The sequence below is a fragment of the Manis pentadactyla genome, chromosome 10, assembly GCF_030020395.1.
Source record: "Manis pentadactyla isolate mManPen7 chromosome 10, mManPen7.hap1, whole genome shotgun sequence".
In the NCBI taxonomy this organism is placed as follows: Eukaryota; Metazoa; Chordata; class Mammalia; order Pholidota; family Manidae; genus Manis; species Manis pentadactyla.
Genome location: NC_080028.1, coordinates 33,919,846 through 33,938,087, shown reverse-complemented (window position 1 = coordinate 33,938,087; position 18,242 = coordinate 33,919,846). Strand labels below are relative to the sequence as shown.

At 37.1% G+C, this 18,242-nt stretch overlaps 1 protein-coding gene across 3 annotated transcripts in view; it reads right to left on the bottom strand.

Moving 5' to 3' along the window:
- Positions 1–18,242, bottom strand: part of LOC130678995 (metallothionein-1A-like) — a 64,985-nt gene that overhangs the window by 45,227 nt on the left and 1,516 nt on the right. Inside the window, exon 2 of one of the 3 annotated variants that reach the window (XM_057486599.1) lies at positions 2,736–2,855. The exons of the other annotated variants lie outside the window; for them this stretch is intronic. The gene's annotated coding sequence lies outside the window, so the exon portion shown is untranslated. The remainder of the gene's footprint in view (positions 1–2,735; positions 2,856–18,242) is intronic. 3 annotated transcript variants of the gene reach the window in all.

Sequence of the window (18,242 nt, the reverse complement as noted above, 5' to 3'; positions counted from 1 at the left end):
AATACTCAAGAATAGGGTCAAACAGATGATGTTCTTTCATATGGTGGAATACAATGGCTGCCACTGACAATCATGATATAGACTCTCTATTCTTAACCTCTATTCAGGTTAACATTAATTTCCCTCTTTTTTGTTTTAAAATGGTCTTTGAGAGTTCACATTTTCATTTTCATGCTTTGCAATGTGCAAATGCAAGATTGGCAATTGGAATTTATTTTTTAAAATAAAAGATGCTCTACCATTGACAACAGGGTTCCCACAAAGTGCTTCAAACTGGCCACAGAATTTGAATGAGATCACTACAGATTGTGAAAGGAGGGAGTCATAAATGATACTTTCCTGAGAGCGTTGGGAGCCCACGGGCTCACTATGAGTAGATATTAATGATGCAGACAAGTATTTTAGGGTCTTGTGGTGGAAAATAGGGTAATTAAACATTTCTTATACTAACTACCGCTGATTCTCTTATCTAGTACCTACACAGTTTTTATATGGTAATTTATTCAATGTCTTCATCTGATTTTTGTAATTGTCATGATTCTGCCTTTTAGTAGTGCATGACTTTTGGCAGGTAAGTGGGGATATTAACAATAAAACCTCATATAGTTGAGAGGAGTAAATAAGATGATTCATGTATTTTAAATAATACCTGGTACATGGTAAGCACTTTCTATATATTAGCTTTTATTATTTTTATTCTGAACATTGGAGAGACCTAAGCTAAGGAAGAATAACCTTTCAGCATTTCTTAAGTTAGGTGACAGAATGCTGAAGTATAGTGCTATAGAGCTTGGAATGGGCTGAGGAGTGGGGTGTAGTCCAGGGCACAGTAAAGATCCTAACCCCCAATATTGTATCTTCTCCTAAATATTCCAGTTAGCCAGCAGTTCACAAGTTTCTCTTTTAAAATATACCCTCATTTTGCTTCAGATGTTCAATTACTCTCATTAGTTACCTTTCTTCCTAAATACCCTTTCAAAATTGTCTTATTTCTTATTACAGCATAATCTTTTATAATAGGAAGTGCATTTTATTCATTGCTATGTCTTACAACATTCCATTTAGTAGATTCCTCACTATAGTCGCTGAATCAGAAATTAAGAGGAAGCAAAGGGAATTGATAAATCTATGAGGTGTGTGTTTCTTCTAATCGAACCTACTTTTTAATTATTGCTTTTCCAATTTTACCTTGTATCTGTCAATGTCTTAGTAAAATCCCATTTGAAATGCATTCACAGACTTATTTCATAGATTATACCAATGAAGTTGCTCAGCCTGTTTAAGTTAGGATCACCAGATTTTAGATAACTGAATTATTAAAGTTAAGACTTAAGGTTTGGCCTCCAATGACACAGAAAGGCATCAGATAGCCACTGATGCTCAATTCATTGTTGTTCTTTCATACAACAAATATTTACTTTAGTACTTCCTCAATACCTGTGCCAAAATGTCAGGGACATAGCAGTCAACAAACCAGGAAAAAAAATCCTGCCTTTGTGGGCTTACATTGTACTGGGGAGAGACAGACAATGAGTATGTAGTAAGTCTTGATGATGAATCCTATGGAGAAGGATGAACAAAGTTAAGGTGGAGAGAAGACTGGGGGATAGAACTTGCTATTCCAGTAAGGGAGGAGAGCTCACTGATAGGGAGGTGTTTTGAACAAAGGTCTGAAGGAAGTGAGGGAGTAGCTCATGAAGATGAACCTTGGGGTCAACACATTCCAGAGGGAGGGAACAGCAAATATCGAGAGCCTAAGGAATTGGGGTGCTTGGTGCTGGTAAAGAAAAATTGCACCTGGCAAAGTTAACCAGGCAACGAAAATTTTATTTGACTATTGTAATGGGGAAGAGAGATTCAACTCAACTCCACAAACAAAGGGCTGGAGACGTTTAAGAGCTGGGTTGGTGGGCATCCTAGGTTCTCAAGCTGAGCAGCACTGGTAATTTGAATAACTATTTGCTCTGGGAGGCTATCTTAGTCCCTAAAGGATGTCTAGCAACATCCCAAGCCTCTAACCACTGAATACCAGTAGCACTTCCCCCTGCTCCCCAAATACCACCCCCAAGTTGTGACAATCGAAGATGTCTCCAGATGTGGCCAATGGTTCTCCTCGGAAAAATCACCCCTGGGTGAGAACCACTTTTCTTTGTTATGAGGACTATAGAATTTAGTAAAAGATACAAATATGGGTCCAGAAAATTAAGGAGGCTGCTCTATAATATTTGGTTGTCACAGATCTTAAAAAAGTCTTTTCTTTTTCGATTGTATGGCACAGGAAAGTCAAATCCCATTTTACCTGTACATGGTTAGGTATGCAATCATTTTTTATGATGTTGCTTCAAGGACACCTACTGTAATCAACTGGGGCCAGATGGCTTGGATTCATGAAATGTACTCAACCACATTGATAATATAATAGCTCCTAAATTCACAGAAAAAACTTTTGAAACTGACAGAGTAGAACTGGCTTATAATTATATAAGGGTTCCAGGGCCTAAATAACAAAAGGAAAAAGAAAAGAAGACTTAGGTTGGAGTTGCTAAAATATCTAGTAATGTATTCTTATTTTTGGACTACTCAAAGCAAGAAGAACTAATGGTTACTGGGTTGGTTTCAATTTTGGAAAATCCTTACATAGACTTATGACTGTTTGGGAGACTCTAATAGTCATTTCAGACTGCCGTAACAAAAATAGAAGACTGGGTAGTCTAAAGAAGAAAGTTATTTCTCACACTTCTGGAGGCTGAAAAATGCAAAATCAAGGTGCTGGCCAATTTGGTTCCTGTTGAGTCCTCCATTGCTGGTTTACAGGTGACTGCCTTCTCTTTGTGTGCCCACATGGCCTTTCTTCCCTATGAGAGAAAAATAGCAAGTTCTTTTGTGTCTCTTCTTATAAGGGCATTAATCACACCATGAGGACCCACCTTTATGATCTCATATAACTCTAATAACCTCCTAAAGGCTCCATCTCAAATACCAACACATTGGGGGTTCATGCTTTAACACAATTTGGGAGAATGCAGCATTCTGTCTGTAACAGGGACTCTGGAGGTACTGAGTTAACACTTTGAAGGATGTGGGCAAATGTCCTAGGTGATCTCAAAAAGGCTTTTTCATAAAGAAGTCATTGAACAACAAAGCTCCCTAATTAGACTGAACTGATTTCTTTTCAGGAAGATACTGGGGACATTAAACCAGAGGCTATTACATTCCCTTGGAGCACAGTTCCATCTCCTGAGATTTAATTCCTGCCTAGTAGATGCAGTGATTCTCAGCATTTGATTTTTTTGTGAGATTCAAATCAAAAGGTAAAGATTTATACCTGGAAGTAATAAAATAATTAAAGAAAAACAAAGGGGACAAAAAAAATGTTAAAGTAAGCCTGCTTAAAAGGTTAAACTACATGCTGTCCATCTGGCTATGTTTGCCCTGTGTTTACTGAAAATAATACCCACAGATGGTATACAATATTATGCATCAGAAAAAAAAATTGAACACAGAAAGTAGAGATTATTCAAAGTCCTATGACACAGAAGCAGGAATTGTGAAAGCTTTTGTAGTCAAGCCAGACCAAGATTTATGTAGATGATGTGGATGAAATCTGTCTGCTTAAAGAAAGAGGTGTTAGTGATTGAAATGGTTTTGGGAAGGTCTGAGTTAATATGATTTGTGGGGAAAATATTTTTTTAAATTTAAGGTCATCATTAAAGATGGTGGCATGAGAGGTAAGACAGAGGCTTCCTCCTAAAACCGCATATAATATGAAAATATAATTAATACAACAAACCCTGAGAGAGCAACAGGAAAGAGGACTGCGCCAGACTGCACACACCTGGAGAAAAGAGCGGACCTCACGGAACAGGGTAACTTACCAAAGCTGTGGCCTGGTGGGGTCCAAGCCATTCCGCCACCCCAGCTCACCGGTGGGAGGAAGAGAAATGGAGTGGGGGAGGGACTGGAGGCCTGGGACTGCTGAACACCTAACTCCAGAGATCTGCTCTGGGAGCACAAACCTACATTTCATGGTGCGTTCATGATACTCTCATGATTACGGGGTTGTAAAGGTAAGACAGGCAGAATTCCTGGAGAGACTTGAGATTCCAGCTGCTTGTGGAAAGCAGGGATCCAGATCTGGCTGCTCTCGGAAAAAGCTTATACCTGTGTGCTCGGCCCACTAGTTCAGGCAGTGGAGACAGGCATAGTAGCCTGGAAGCAGGAAACAGCTCTTTCCTCCCCGCAGGCAGCAATACCACTCCCCTGCGACCCCCAACATTGCTTCAGGGGCTGAGCAGCTCCAGAGAGTAGAGCTTCTGGACACTAGAGGGCGCCATATCCAAATATGAAACACCAAAGGAACCTGGTCCAGAGTAAAATTATTAATACAACTCTCGAGAAAGATTTAAATGACATGGACCTCATGACACTTCCTGAAAGGGAGTTCAAAATAAAAATGATTAACATGCTAATGGAGGTATGGAAAAATATTCAAGAACTCAGGAATGAATTCTGGTCAGAGATCCAATCATTCAAGAGCACAATGGAGGGTATTAAAAGCAGATTGGATTTGGTGGAGGAGATAATAAATGAAATAGAAACTAGAGAACAGGAATACAAAGAAGCTGAGGCACAGAGAGAGAAAAGGATCTCTAAGAATGAAAGAATATCGAGAGATCTGTGTGACCAATCCAAATGGAACAATATTCGCATTACAGGGATACCAGAAGAAGAAGAGAGACAGATATGGATAGAAAGCGTCTTTGAGGAGGTAATTGCTGAAAACTTCCCCAATCTGGGGAAGGACATAGTCTGTCAGGCCATGGAGGTGCACAGATCTCCCAACACAAGAAACCCAAGGAAGACAACACCAAGACATATAGTAATTAACATGGTGAAGGTCAAGGATAAGGACAGACTATTAAAAGCAGCCAGAGGGAGAAATAAGATCACATAGAAAGGAAAGCCCATCAGGCTAACATCAGATTTCTCAACAGAATCATTACAGGCCAGAAGGGAGTGACATGATGTATTTAATGTAATGAAGCAGAAGGACCTGGAACCAAGATTACTTTATCTGGCAAGATTATCATTTAAATTTGAAGAAGGGATTAAACAATTTCCAGATAAGCAAAAGCTGAGAGAACTTACCTCCCACAAACCAACTCTACAGTCTTATTTTGGAGGGAATGCTGCAGATGGAAGTGCTCCTATGGTTTAATAGCTGTCACCAGAGGTAATAAAAACACAGTAAAGAAAGTAGAACAGCTAAATACTAAGCAAATGGAAAATTAAATTAACTATACACAAAATCAAACAAGGGACAGACAAACAGCACAGAATAAGATACTTAATATATTAAGAATGGAGGAGGAAAAAAAAGGAGGAGAAAAAGAAAAGAAGCTTTAGATTGTGTTTGTAATAGCATACTAAGTGAGTTAAGTTAGATTCTTAGATAGTAAGGAAGTTAACCTTGAACCTTTGGTAACCACGAATCTGAAGTCTGCAATGGCAATAAGTACATATCTATCAATAATTACTCTAAATGTAAATGGACTGAATGCACCAATCAAAAGACATAGAGTCACTGAATGGATTAAAAAACAAGACCTATCTATATGCTGCCTACGAGAGACTCACTTTAAACCCAAAGACATATACAGATTAAAAGTGAAGGGATGGAAAAAGATATTTCATGCAACTAATAGAGAGAAAAAAGAAGGACTTGCAGTTCTTGTATCAGACAAAATAGACTTCAAAACAAAGAAAGTCACAAGAGACAAAGGACATTACATAATGATAAAGGGGTCAGTCCAACAAGAAGATATAACCATTGTAAATGTCTATGCTCCCAACACAGGAGCACCTACATATGTGAAACAAATACTAAAAGAATTAAAAGGGCAAATAGAATGCAATGCATTCATTCTAGAGACTTCAACACTCACTAACTCTGAAGGACAGATCAACCAGACAGAAAATAAGTAAGGACACAGAGGCACTGAACAACACATTAGAACAGATGGACCTAACAGACATCTACAGAACTCTACATCCAAAAGTAGCAGAATACACATTCTTCTCAAGTGCACATGGAACATTTTCAAGAATAGATCATATACTAGGACACAAAAAGATCCTCAGTGAATTCAAAAACATTGAAATTGTACCAACCAGTTTCTCAAATCACAAAGGTATGAAACTAGAAAAAAATTACACAAAGAAAATGAAAAATCACACAAACACATGGAGGCTTCACAACATGCTCCTAAAAAAACCAATGGATCACTGACCAAATAAAAACAGAGATCAAGCAACATATGGAGACAAATGACAACAATAATTCAACACCACAAAATCTGTGGGACGCAGCGAAGGACGTGCTAATAGGAAAGTATATTGCAATATAGGCCTACCTCAGGAAAGAAGGACAATACCATACATTTAAGCAATCTAAACTCACAATTAATGAAACTAAAAAAAGAAGAACAAATGAGCCCCAAAGTCAGTAGAAGGAGGGACATAATAAAGATTAGAGTATAAATAAATAAAATCAAGGAGAATAAAACAATAGAAAGAATTAATGAAAGTAAGAGCTGGTTCTTCAAGAAAATAAACAAAATAGATGAGCCCCTAGCCAGACTTATCAAGAAAAAAGAGTCTACATGCATAAACAGAAACAGAAATGAGAAAGGAGAAAAACGGGCATTATGATTAGCACACATGATATAGTGGGGGAGGACATGGGAAAAGGCAGTATATACAGAGAAGACAAGTAGTGATTCCATAGCATCTTACTATGCTGATGGACAATAACTGTAATGGGGTATGTGAGGGGGAGTTGATAATAGGGGGAGTCTAGTAAACTAATGTTCAAGTAATTGTACATTAATGATACCAAAATTAAAAATTAAAAAAAGTAGTAGGATAACAGCCAACATACAAAAATCAGTTGTATGTCTATACATTACCAATGAAAAACCTAAAAAGGAAATTACAAAAGCAGTTCATTACAGCAGCAGCAAAGAGACTAAAATAACCAAAGAAGTGAAAGACTTCTACAATGAAAAGTACAAAACACTGCTGAAAGAAATTGAAGACATAAAGACATGAAGACACATCTCACATTCATGGATTGGAAGATGTGATATTGCTAAGATGTCAGTACTACCCAAAGCAATCTAACAGTCAACCCACTCTCAAAATCCCAATGACTTTTTTTCTGTCATTAGGATTTTGAGAGAGTGTAATTCATATGGAATACAAGGGACCATTGAAGAGCCAAGACAATCTTGAGAGACAAAACTGAAGGACTCACACTAACTGAAATCAGAATAGTGTGGTATTGGCATAATGACAAGCAGATAGGCCAGTGGAATGGAACAGAGACCCCAAAAGTAAGCCCTTGCATATGTGGTCAGATGATTTTTGGGTGCCAAGATCACTCGATGGGGAATGACAGTTTTTCCAACAAGTGGTGCCAGGAAAACTGGATATCCACATGCAAAAGAAGGGATCTTTTCCTAACACAATGTACAAAATTAATTCAAATTTGATCAAAGACCTAAATGTAAGACCTCAAATAATATAACCCATAGAAGGAAAAATCGGAGAAAAGCTTCATGACATTGGATTTGGCAATGATTTCTCGGACATGACACCAGAGGCACAGGCAACAAAAGAAAAAACAGATAAATTTGACTTCATGAAAATGAAAATTTTGTGCATCAAAAGGCACTATGCACAGTGTAAAAAAGAAACCCAACAGAATGAGAGAAAATATTTGAAGATCATATGTCTGATAAGGAATTAATATCAAGATTATATGGAGGACTTCTAAAACAGCCCAATTCAAAGTAAAGGACTTGAGTAGTCATTTCTCCAAGGAAGATACACAAATGGAAATAAGCACATGAGAAGATACTCAACATGACCAATCATTAGGGAAATGAAAATCAAAACTACAATAAGATACCACTGCATACCCATTAGAATGGCTACTAAAAAAAAAAAACCCAAACCCCAGCAAGTGTTTATAGGATGTGGAGAAATTGGAGCCCTTGTGTACTCTTAGTGGAAATGTAAAATGCTACAGCTGCTATGGAAAACTGTATGGTGGTTTCTCAAAAAATTAGAAGTGGAATTTATGTATGGAAAATGGAATCCTATATGTTCAGCAATTTCACTTCTGGGTATATACCCAAAAGAATTGAAAACAGGATCTCCAAGAAACAGTTGTACACCCATGTTCATAGCATGTTTAACAGTAGCTAAAATATGATAGCAAAATATAAATTTTTATACAATAGTGTCCCTGGAATAATACAGATTGATGAATGGATGATCAAAATGTGGTCTGTAGATATAATGGAATGTTATTCAGCTTTAGAAAGGAAGAAAACTCTGCGGTATACTACAAAATGGATAAACCTTGAGGACATTATGCTAAATGAAATGAGTCAGTCACGAAAAGACAAATACTGTATGATTCCACTTACGAGGTCCCTAGAGAAGTTAAAATTATAGACAGAAAGTAGAATAGCTGTTAACAGGGGTTGGAGGAAGTGGAGAATGAGAAGTTATTATTTAATGGGTGTGGCGTTTTAATTTTTCAAGATTAAAGTGTTATGGAGTGCTGGATGCACAGCAATATGAATGTATTTAATCCAACTGAACTGTACATTTAAAAATGCTTAAGATGGGAAACTATGTTATGTGTAATTTACTAAAAAAGAAAAAAAACCCCAAAAAACCGTGCAGGAAACATTTTTCTTAATGGGACACTAAATGCATTCTCTGCAGGGTTAGGAACAGATGACAGTAGTACTGTCAGCATCACTACGCAAAATATATTGGAATCCTGGACTGCATGGGAAGAAACAGAAATAAGAATACCTTAAGAAAATGAACATGGGAAGAAATAGAAAAAAGAATGTCTTGAGAAGAAAAACACCTAGCCAGACTTATCAAGAAAAATAGAGGGTCTACACACATAAACAGAATCAGAAATGACAAAGGAGAAATCACTCTGGACACCATAGAAATACAAAGATTATTAGAGAATACTATTAAAAATTATATGCTAACAAACTGGATAACCTAGAAGAAATGGACAACTTTCTAGAAAAACACAACCTTCCAAGGCTGACCAGGGAAGAAACAGAAAATCTGAACAGACCAATTACCAGTAACAAAATTGAACTGGTTATCAAAAAACTACCTAAGAACAAAATCCCTGGTCCAGATGGCTTCACTGCTGAATTTTATGAAACATTCACTGAAGACCTAATACCCATTCTCCTTAAAGTTTTCCAAAAAATAGAAGAGGAGGGAATACTTCCAAACTTATTCTATGAGGCCAGCATCACTCTAATACCAAAACCAGGCAAAGACACCACAAAAAAAGAAAATTACAGACCAATATCCCTGATGAACATAGATGCAAAAACACTCAACAAATTATTAGAAAACCAAATTCAAAAATACATCAAAAAGAACATCCATCATGATCAAGTAGGATTTATTCCAGGGATGCAAGGATGGAACAACATTCGAAAATCCATCAACATCATCTACCATATCAACAAAAAGAAGGACAACAACTACATGATCATCTCCATACATGCGGAAAAGGCATTTGACATAATTCAACATCCATTCATGATAAAAACTCTCAACAAAATGGGTATAGAGGGCAAGTACCTCAACATTATAATAAAGGCCATATATGACAGACCCACAGCCAACATCATACTGAACAGCGAGAGGCTGAAAGCTTTTCCTTTAAGATCAGGAACAAGACAAGGATGCCCACTCTCCCCACTTCTATTCAACATAGTACTGGAGGTCCTAGCCATGGCAATCTGACAACACAAAGAAATAAAAGGCATCCAGATTGGCAAGGAAGAAGTTAAACTGTCACTATTTGCAGATAATATGGTATTGTACATGAAAAACCCTAAATAATCCACTCCAAAACTGCTAGATCTAATATCTGAATTCAGCAAAGTTGCAGGATACAAAATTAACACACAGAAATCTGTGGCTTTCCTATACGCTAACAATGAACTAATAGAAAGAGAAATCAGGAAAATAATTCCATTCACAACTGCATCAAAAAGAATAAAATACTTAGGAATAAACCTAACCAATGAAGTGAAAGACCTTATATAGCCTGAAAACTGTAAGACACTCTTAAGAGAAATTAAAGAGGACACTAACAAATGGAAACTCATCCCATCATCTTGGCTAGGAAGAATTAATATAGTCAAAATGGCCATTGTGCCCAAAGCAATATACAGATTCGATGCAATCTCTATCAAATTACCAACAGCATTCTTCAATGAACTGGAACAAATAGTTCAAAAATTCATATGGGAACACCAAAGACCCCAAATAGCCAAAGCAATCCTGAGAAGGAAGAATAAAGTGGGGGGGAACTCGCTCCCCAACTTCAAGCTCTACTATAAAGCCACAGTAATCAAGACAGTTTGGTACTGGCACAAGAACAGACCCACAGACCAGTGGAACAGAATAGAGACTCCAGACATTAACCCAAACATATATGGCCAATTAATACATGGTAAAGAAGCCATGGATATACAATGGGGAAATGACAGTCTCTTCAACAGATGGTGTGGGCAAAACTGGACAGCTACATGTAAGAGAATGAAACTGGATCACTGTCTAACCCCTTACACAAAAGTAAATTCGAAATGGATCAAAGACCTGAATGTAAGTCATAAAACCTAAAACTCTTAGAAAAAAACATAGGCAAAAATCTCTCGGACATAAACATGAGCGACTTCTTCATGAACATATCTCTCCAGGCAAGGGAAAAAAAAGCAAAAATGAACAAGTGGGAGTATATCAAGCTGAAAAGCTTCTGTACAGCAAAGGACACCATCAATAGAACAAAAAGGTACCCTACGGTATCGGAGAATATATTCATAAATGACAGATCCGATAAAGGGTTGACATCCAAAATATATAAAGACCCCATGCACCTTAACAAAAAGCAAATAAGCCAATTAAAAAATGGTCAGAGGAGCTGAACAGACACTTCTCCAAAGAAGAAATTCAGATGGCCAAAAGACACATGAAAAGATGCTCCACATTGCTTGTCATCAGAGAAATGCAAATTAAAACCACAATGAGATATCACCTCACACCAATAAGGATGGCTACCATCGAAAAGACAAACAATTGTTGGCGAGAAAGGGGAACCCTCCTACACTGCTGGTGGGAATGTAAATTAGTTCAACCATTGTGGAATTCAGTATGGAGGTTCCTCAAAATGCTCAAAATAGACATACCATTTGACCCAGGAATTCCACTTCTAGAAATTTACCCTAAGAGTGCAGCAGCCCAGTTTGAAAGACAGATGCACCCCTATGTTTATCGCAACACTATTTACAATAGCCAAGAAATGGAAGCAACCTAAGTGTCCATCAGTAGATGAATGGATAAAGAAGATGTGGTACATATACAGAATGGAATAGTATTCAGCCATAAGAAGAAAATAAATCCTACCATTTGCAACAACATGGATGGAGCTAGAGGATATTATGCTCAGCGAAATAAGCCAGGTGGAGAAAGACAAGTACCAAATGATTGCACTCATATGTGGAGTATAAAAACAAAGAAAAACTGAAGGAACAAAACAGCAGAAGAATCACAGAACCCAAGAATGGACTAACAGTTACCAAAGGGAAAGGGACTGGGGAGGATGGGTGGGAAGGGAGGGATAAGGGTGGAAAAAGATAGGGGGCCTTACGATTAGCATGTGTAATGTGGGGGGGGGCATAGGAAGGGATGTGCAACACAGAGAAGACATAGTAATTCTATAGCATCTTACTATGCTGATGGACAGTGACTGTAATGGGGCTTCTGGGGGGGACGTGGTGAAGGGGAGAGTCTAGTAAACATAATATTCTTCATGTAATTATAGATTAATGATAACAAAATAAATAAATAAATAAGGTCATTCATCATGACCAAGTGGGATTTATTCCAGGGATGATAGGATGATATAATATTCAAAAATCAATCAACATCATACACCACATCAACAAAAAGGACAAAAATCACACAATCATCTCAACAGATGCTGAAAAAGCATTTGACAAAATTCAACATCAATTCATGATAAAAATTCTTAACAAAATGGGTATAGAGGGCAAGTATGCCAACATAATAAAGGCCATATATGACAAACCACAGCTAATATCATCCTTAACAGTGAAAAGCTGAAAGCTTTTCCTCTAAGATGGGGAAAAAGAGAAGGATGCCCACTCTCGCCACTCTTATTCAACATAGTACTGGAGGTCCTAGCCATTGCAATCAGACAACACAAAGAAATAAAAGGCATCCAAACTGGTAAGGAATAAGTAAAACTGTTACCGTTTGCAGATGGCATGATATTGTACATAGAAAAACCTAAAGAACCCACTGAAAAACTACAAGAAAAACTGAATTTACCAAAGCTTCAGGATGCAAAATTAATACACAGAAATCATTTGTATTCCTATATACTAACAATGTATGAGCAGAAAGAGAAATCAGGAAAACAACTCCATTTACAATTATATCCAAAAGAATAAAATAATGGGAATAAACCTAACCAAGGAGGTGAAAGACATATACCCTGAAAACTATAAGACATTCTCGAGAAAAATTAAAGAAGACACCAACGAATGGAAATACATCCTGGGCTCAGGGATAGAAGAATTAATCTTGTCAAAATAGCTATCATGCCTAAAGCAATCTGCAGATTCAATGCAATCCCTATCAAAATACCAACAGCATTCTTCAATGAACTAGAACAAATAGTTCTAAAATTCATACGGAACCACAAAAGACCCCGAATAGCCAAAGCAATCCTGAGAAGGAAGAATAAAGCAAGGGGTTATGATCCCTGACTGCAAGGTCTACTACAAAGCCACAACAATCCAAACAATTTGGTACTGGCACAAACAGACCCATAGATCAGTGGAATACAATAGAGAGCCCAGATATAAATCTACACATATATGGTCAATTAATATCCAATAAAGGAGCCATGAATATACAATGGAGAAAAGACAGCCTCTTTAGCAAAGTTAGACAGCAGTATGTAAGAGAATGAAACTGGACAAAATGTTGCTCAAGTAATTGTATATTAATGATACCAAAATAAAAACAACAAAAAAAGAGAATGTCATTGGATTACTGTCTAACTCCATACACAAAGTAAACTTGAAATGGATCAAAGACCTGAATGTAAGTCATGAAACCATAAAACTCTTAGAAGAAAGCATAGGCAAAAATCTCTTGAATATTAACATGGACAACTTTTTTCTGAATACATCTCCTCCAGCAAGGGAAACAAAATAAAAAAATGAACAAATGGGACTACATCATACTAAAAAGCTTCTGTACAGCAAAGGTCACCATCAGCAGAAAAAAAAGGCATCCTACAATATGTGAGACTCTATTCGTAAACTACTTATCTGATAAGGGGTTAACATCCAAAATATATAAAGAACTCAGACGCCTCAACACCTAAAAAAATAATAATAACCCTATTAAAAAATGGGCACAGGATCTGAACAGACCCTTCTCCAAGGAATAAATTCTGATGGCCAACAGGCACATGAAAAGAAAAGATGCTCTACATCGCTAATCACCAGGGAAATGCAAATTAAAACCTTAATGAGATATCACCTCATACGAGTTAGGATGGCCAACACCCAACAGACAAGAAACAACAAATGTTGGCGAGGATGCACAGAAAGGGGAACCCTCCTACACTGCTGATGTGAACGTAAATTAGTTCAATTATTGTGGAAAGCAGTATGGGGGTTCCTCAAAAAAATAAAAATAGGAATACCATTTGATCCAGTCATTCCACTCCTAGGAATATACCTGAAGAAAACAAAATCCCTGATTCAAGAAGACATATGCACCTCTATGTTTATTGCTGTATTATTTACAATAGCCAAGGTATGGAAGCAACCTAAGTGTCCATCAGTTGATGAATGGATAAGGAAGAGGTGGTACATATACACAATGGAATATTATTCAGCCATAAAAAGAAAATAATCCTACCATTTGCAACAACATGGATGGAGCTAGAGGGTATTATGCTCAATGAAATAAGCCAGGCAGAGAAAGACAAGTACAAAATGATTTCATTCATTTGTGGCATATAATAACAAAGCAAAACTGAAGGAACAAAATGGCAGCTGACTCACAAACTGCAAGAAGGGACTAGCGGTTACCAAAGGGAAGGGGTTGGGAAGGTTGGGTGAGAAGGGAGGAAGAAAAGGATTAAGGGGCACTATAATTAACACTTACAATATAGGTAGATCACAGGGAAAGCAGTACAGCAGGGAGAATCAATTAGTGACTCTATATCATCTCACTACACTGACAGACAGTGACTGCAATCGGTTGGGGGGCCGGTGAGGACTTGATAATATGGGTCAATGCTGAAACCACAATCTTGTTTATGTGAAACCTTTATAAAATTGTATACAATGATACTTTATAAATGATATATATATATATATATATATATATATATATATATATATATATATAGTTCTGCTCAGCTTGGAAAGCTAGTCTCTGCTACTTAAGGTCATACTCTGTAGATTAACCTGAACTTCTTAAATGATGATCTCAGGAGGGCAAGTCTTAATGCACAAACCCCTTTCAAGTCTCTGCTTAATGCGTATTTTTTACTATCCATCAAGCAAGGCAAACCTAGAATCAATGTGTAAGAGGTCTCAAGAGTCAAGGTAACAAATTTTTCAAGAGTTTCCAAGTATTTTATGAGAGAAAGGGAGAGGGAGCTAGTTCTTATGCATGTCAAGAGCTCAGTTTTGGAGTCATCCTAAGTTATGTCCAAAAGAGCCACTTGTAAGGGCAGAGGCCAGCAAAGGGGAGAGGGTTACATAAAGGCATAGACAGAGGGAAGCACATTCACAGGGGCTATTACTGTACAATGTAGCACATCATTGTTAAATGTTAGTTGCGGGAATGATAGACTGGATGTTTGTATCCTCCCAAAATTCACGTTAAATTCTAATATGCAATGTGATAGTATTTGGAGGTGGTGCCTTTGGTAGATGATTACGTCATGAGAGCACCACCCTCACCAATGGGATGAGTGTCCTTATAAAAGAGGCATGAGAGAGATCCCTTGCTCCTGCCTTGTGAAGATACAACAAAAAGATACCTTTTGTGAACCTGGAACGGGGCTGTCACCAGACACAGATACTATGGATGCTTTCCTTGATCTTGAACTTCCTAGCCTCCAGAACTGTGAGAAATAGATTCCCATTGTTTATAAACTACCTAATCTAGGGTACTTTATAACCACATGAATAGACTAAAACTGGAAACTTCCAGCTCTTTTTCTAGGCATACAAGCATATTCACAACTATTGTGCCAGACGGGGATTTCAACTCTGGGCAAGTTCACTCTGGATTCACTGAGACAGAGCGACGACAACAGAATGTTGGATGTAAAAGGGTTAATACCAAGCTTTATTCTCACAGTGCCAGGTCGAGTGCTAGAATCACATTTGCAAGTGGCAAGTTTGCAATTCCCCTGAGCTTCTGTCTCTGCCAGCCCAACACAGCACTGGGTGGAGCTCTTATAAAGGCTCATTGCCAACACATGTGCAAGCACATGCCTGTGGGCATTGTATGTGTGCAGTGGGCAAGTAGATTAGGGTCCAGTGAGGATCCTGCCCACAGGAACTTGCATTTTCCCTATAGGAAACACATATTCTGAATAGATGGGATGACTGATTATGTTTGCTTAAAAAAGTGAAACGTCACTAAATATGTGCAAAAAATCCAACTGCAATTGAAAATCACTCATGAGCTATATTACAGAGATCCAGAACTTAATATAATTCCTCAACAGAATTGTACTGAGTGCCCACTTTTTCTAATAATCCAACAGTACAATTGTGGAAAAATTAACCTGTAGAAAAACTACATGGATCTGGGATATTTAGCTTGGAAAGTTAAGTCCTCTCAGTTCAATAATTTCATGATTTTAACTATTTTAATAAAAACCTAATATACTTTATTAAAGTTTGTAAAACTTTGGCCTGCAGCATCTGCAAAGTCTGCATTCACAAGGACAACTCATCTTTCAAGTCTTTCAATGTCCACAGCTTGCTGCACACTGATTTCTCTCCCTGAGAACACAGCAAAATGAAACATTTACTACAAATAGTGGATTTTAAATTTCTCATGGCCATGTTTTGTATTAGATGCTGAAGAAGTAGGTTATCATTCACTTTCTTGATAAGGCAGCAAAAAAGTGAATGGAATATAGGTTGACTGGTACAGAAAACAGATGAAGCAATTATAAAAGTCAAGACTTTCCTGTGAAGTAATTTTAGTCAGATAAAACTGCTCATAAAACCGCAGAGAAGAAAGAATGCAAGTTCAGACAAGTGTTCCAGTAGTGAGGCCATTTATAAAATTGTCACATAAATCCTTTCTCTTGGTAAAAACTGACTCATGCAGAAAATTTGATGAAAAAATAATGGCAAGTTTAAGCAATTTTCTGCAAAATTATATAGTGAGTGACTGAACTTGAGGTAAATTTTATTCAGTTAGCTACAAATATACTACAGTGCATTAGGACTTGTACCATAGATAACTTGTATCCTGCTTATCTCCAGTGTGTAGTGTGATATACAAGCTTAAAAATATTAGAATGAGCAAAAGAAGTAAATTTAAGCAAGATTTTGCATTTAGTCATGACTGTAATGACATATGGGTTACAATCTTACCTTCATTAACTATTAGGAAATTACTTGGTTTCTCTGAACCTGTTTTCACTTCAGAAATGAGAATAAAATTTACCATTTGACCAGGTAACCTGAGTTGCTGGGAATATAAGTGTGAGGGGAGCAAGTGTAGAAAAGACCAATAGTGACAAAACAAAACTAGTAAATGAATAAATGGAAAATAATAGCTATAATGAATGGAAAAACAAGGTGCTGCAACAGATTCCAAAACAGTATGGTTTCAAGTTTTATGTTCAGGTCTTTAATCCATTTTGAGTAGATTTTTATGAGTACTGTAAGATAAAGTCCCAGTTTCATTCCTTTGCGTGTGGCCCTCCAACTATGAAAATAAATAAGCAGTTTTAAACATAGTACATGACATTTTATCCCTACCTTCCCCTGCTAAATAAGGAATATGTAATTCAAATTATTGAGTAAACAAAGTTATATAATAAGAATATATTTACTATAGATAGCAAGACTGAAGAAGCACTTTACAAATAGGGTTCCCAGCATGCCTAGGAGACAGCATAACTGTTAAGAACATGTCTTCCAGCCAGAAAGATCTCTGTTCAATTACACCATTTAAGTTTGAGCACAGCATAAACCCACTCCAATCCTCAGTTTCTTAACTTATTTGGAAAATGAGGACAATATAACCACCTTTTACAATGGATTGTTATGAAGATTTAATGGGATAATTTCAGTGTAGTAATCAAAACAGTATGGTATTGGCATAAACACACACACACACACACACACACACACACACACACACACACACACACACGGGTGGAACAGAATAGAAAGCCTGGAAATAAAAGACCAGAATATATTATGAAGAAAGGCTAGTCTTTCTGATCAATGGAAAACTGGAGGGCCACACGCAAAGGAATGAAATGAAACTGGGACTTTATCTTACAGTACTCATAAAAATCTACTCAAAATGGATTAAAGACCTGAACATAAAACTTGAAACCATAAACTCCTACAAGTAAACACAGGGGTAAGCTCCTTGACATTTGTCTTGACTATGATTTTTTGGGTTTGAAACCAAAAGCAAAGGCTACAAAAGCAAAAATAAACCAGTGGGACTATAGCAAACTGAAAAGCTTTGCACAGCAAAGAAAACCACCAAGAAAATGAAAAAGCAACCTACAGAATGGGAGAATGTATTTGCAAATCATCTTTCTGACAAGGGGTTATTACCCAAAATATATAAAGTACTCACACAACTCAGTAACAAAAAACAATCTAATTTAAAAATGAGCCAAGGATCTGAACATTTGTCAAAAGATGTTCAGATATGCATACAGATGGCTAACATGCACCTGAAAAGATGCTCAAAGTCACTAATCACAGGGAAATGCAAATCAAAACCATAATGACATATTTACCTCATACCTGTCAGAACGGCTATTATCAAAAAGATAAGAAATAACAAGT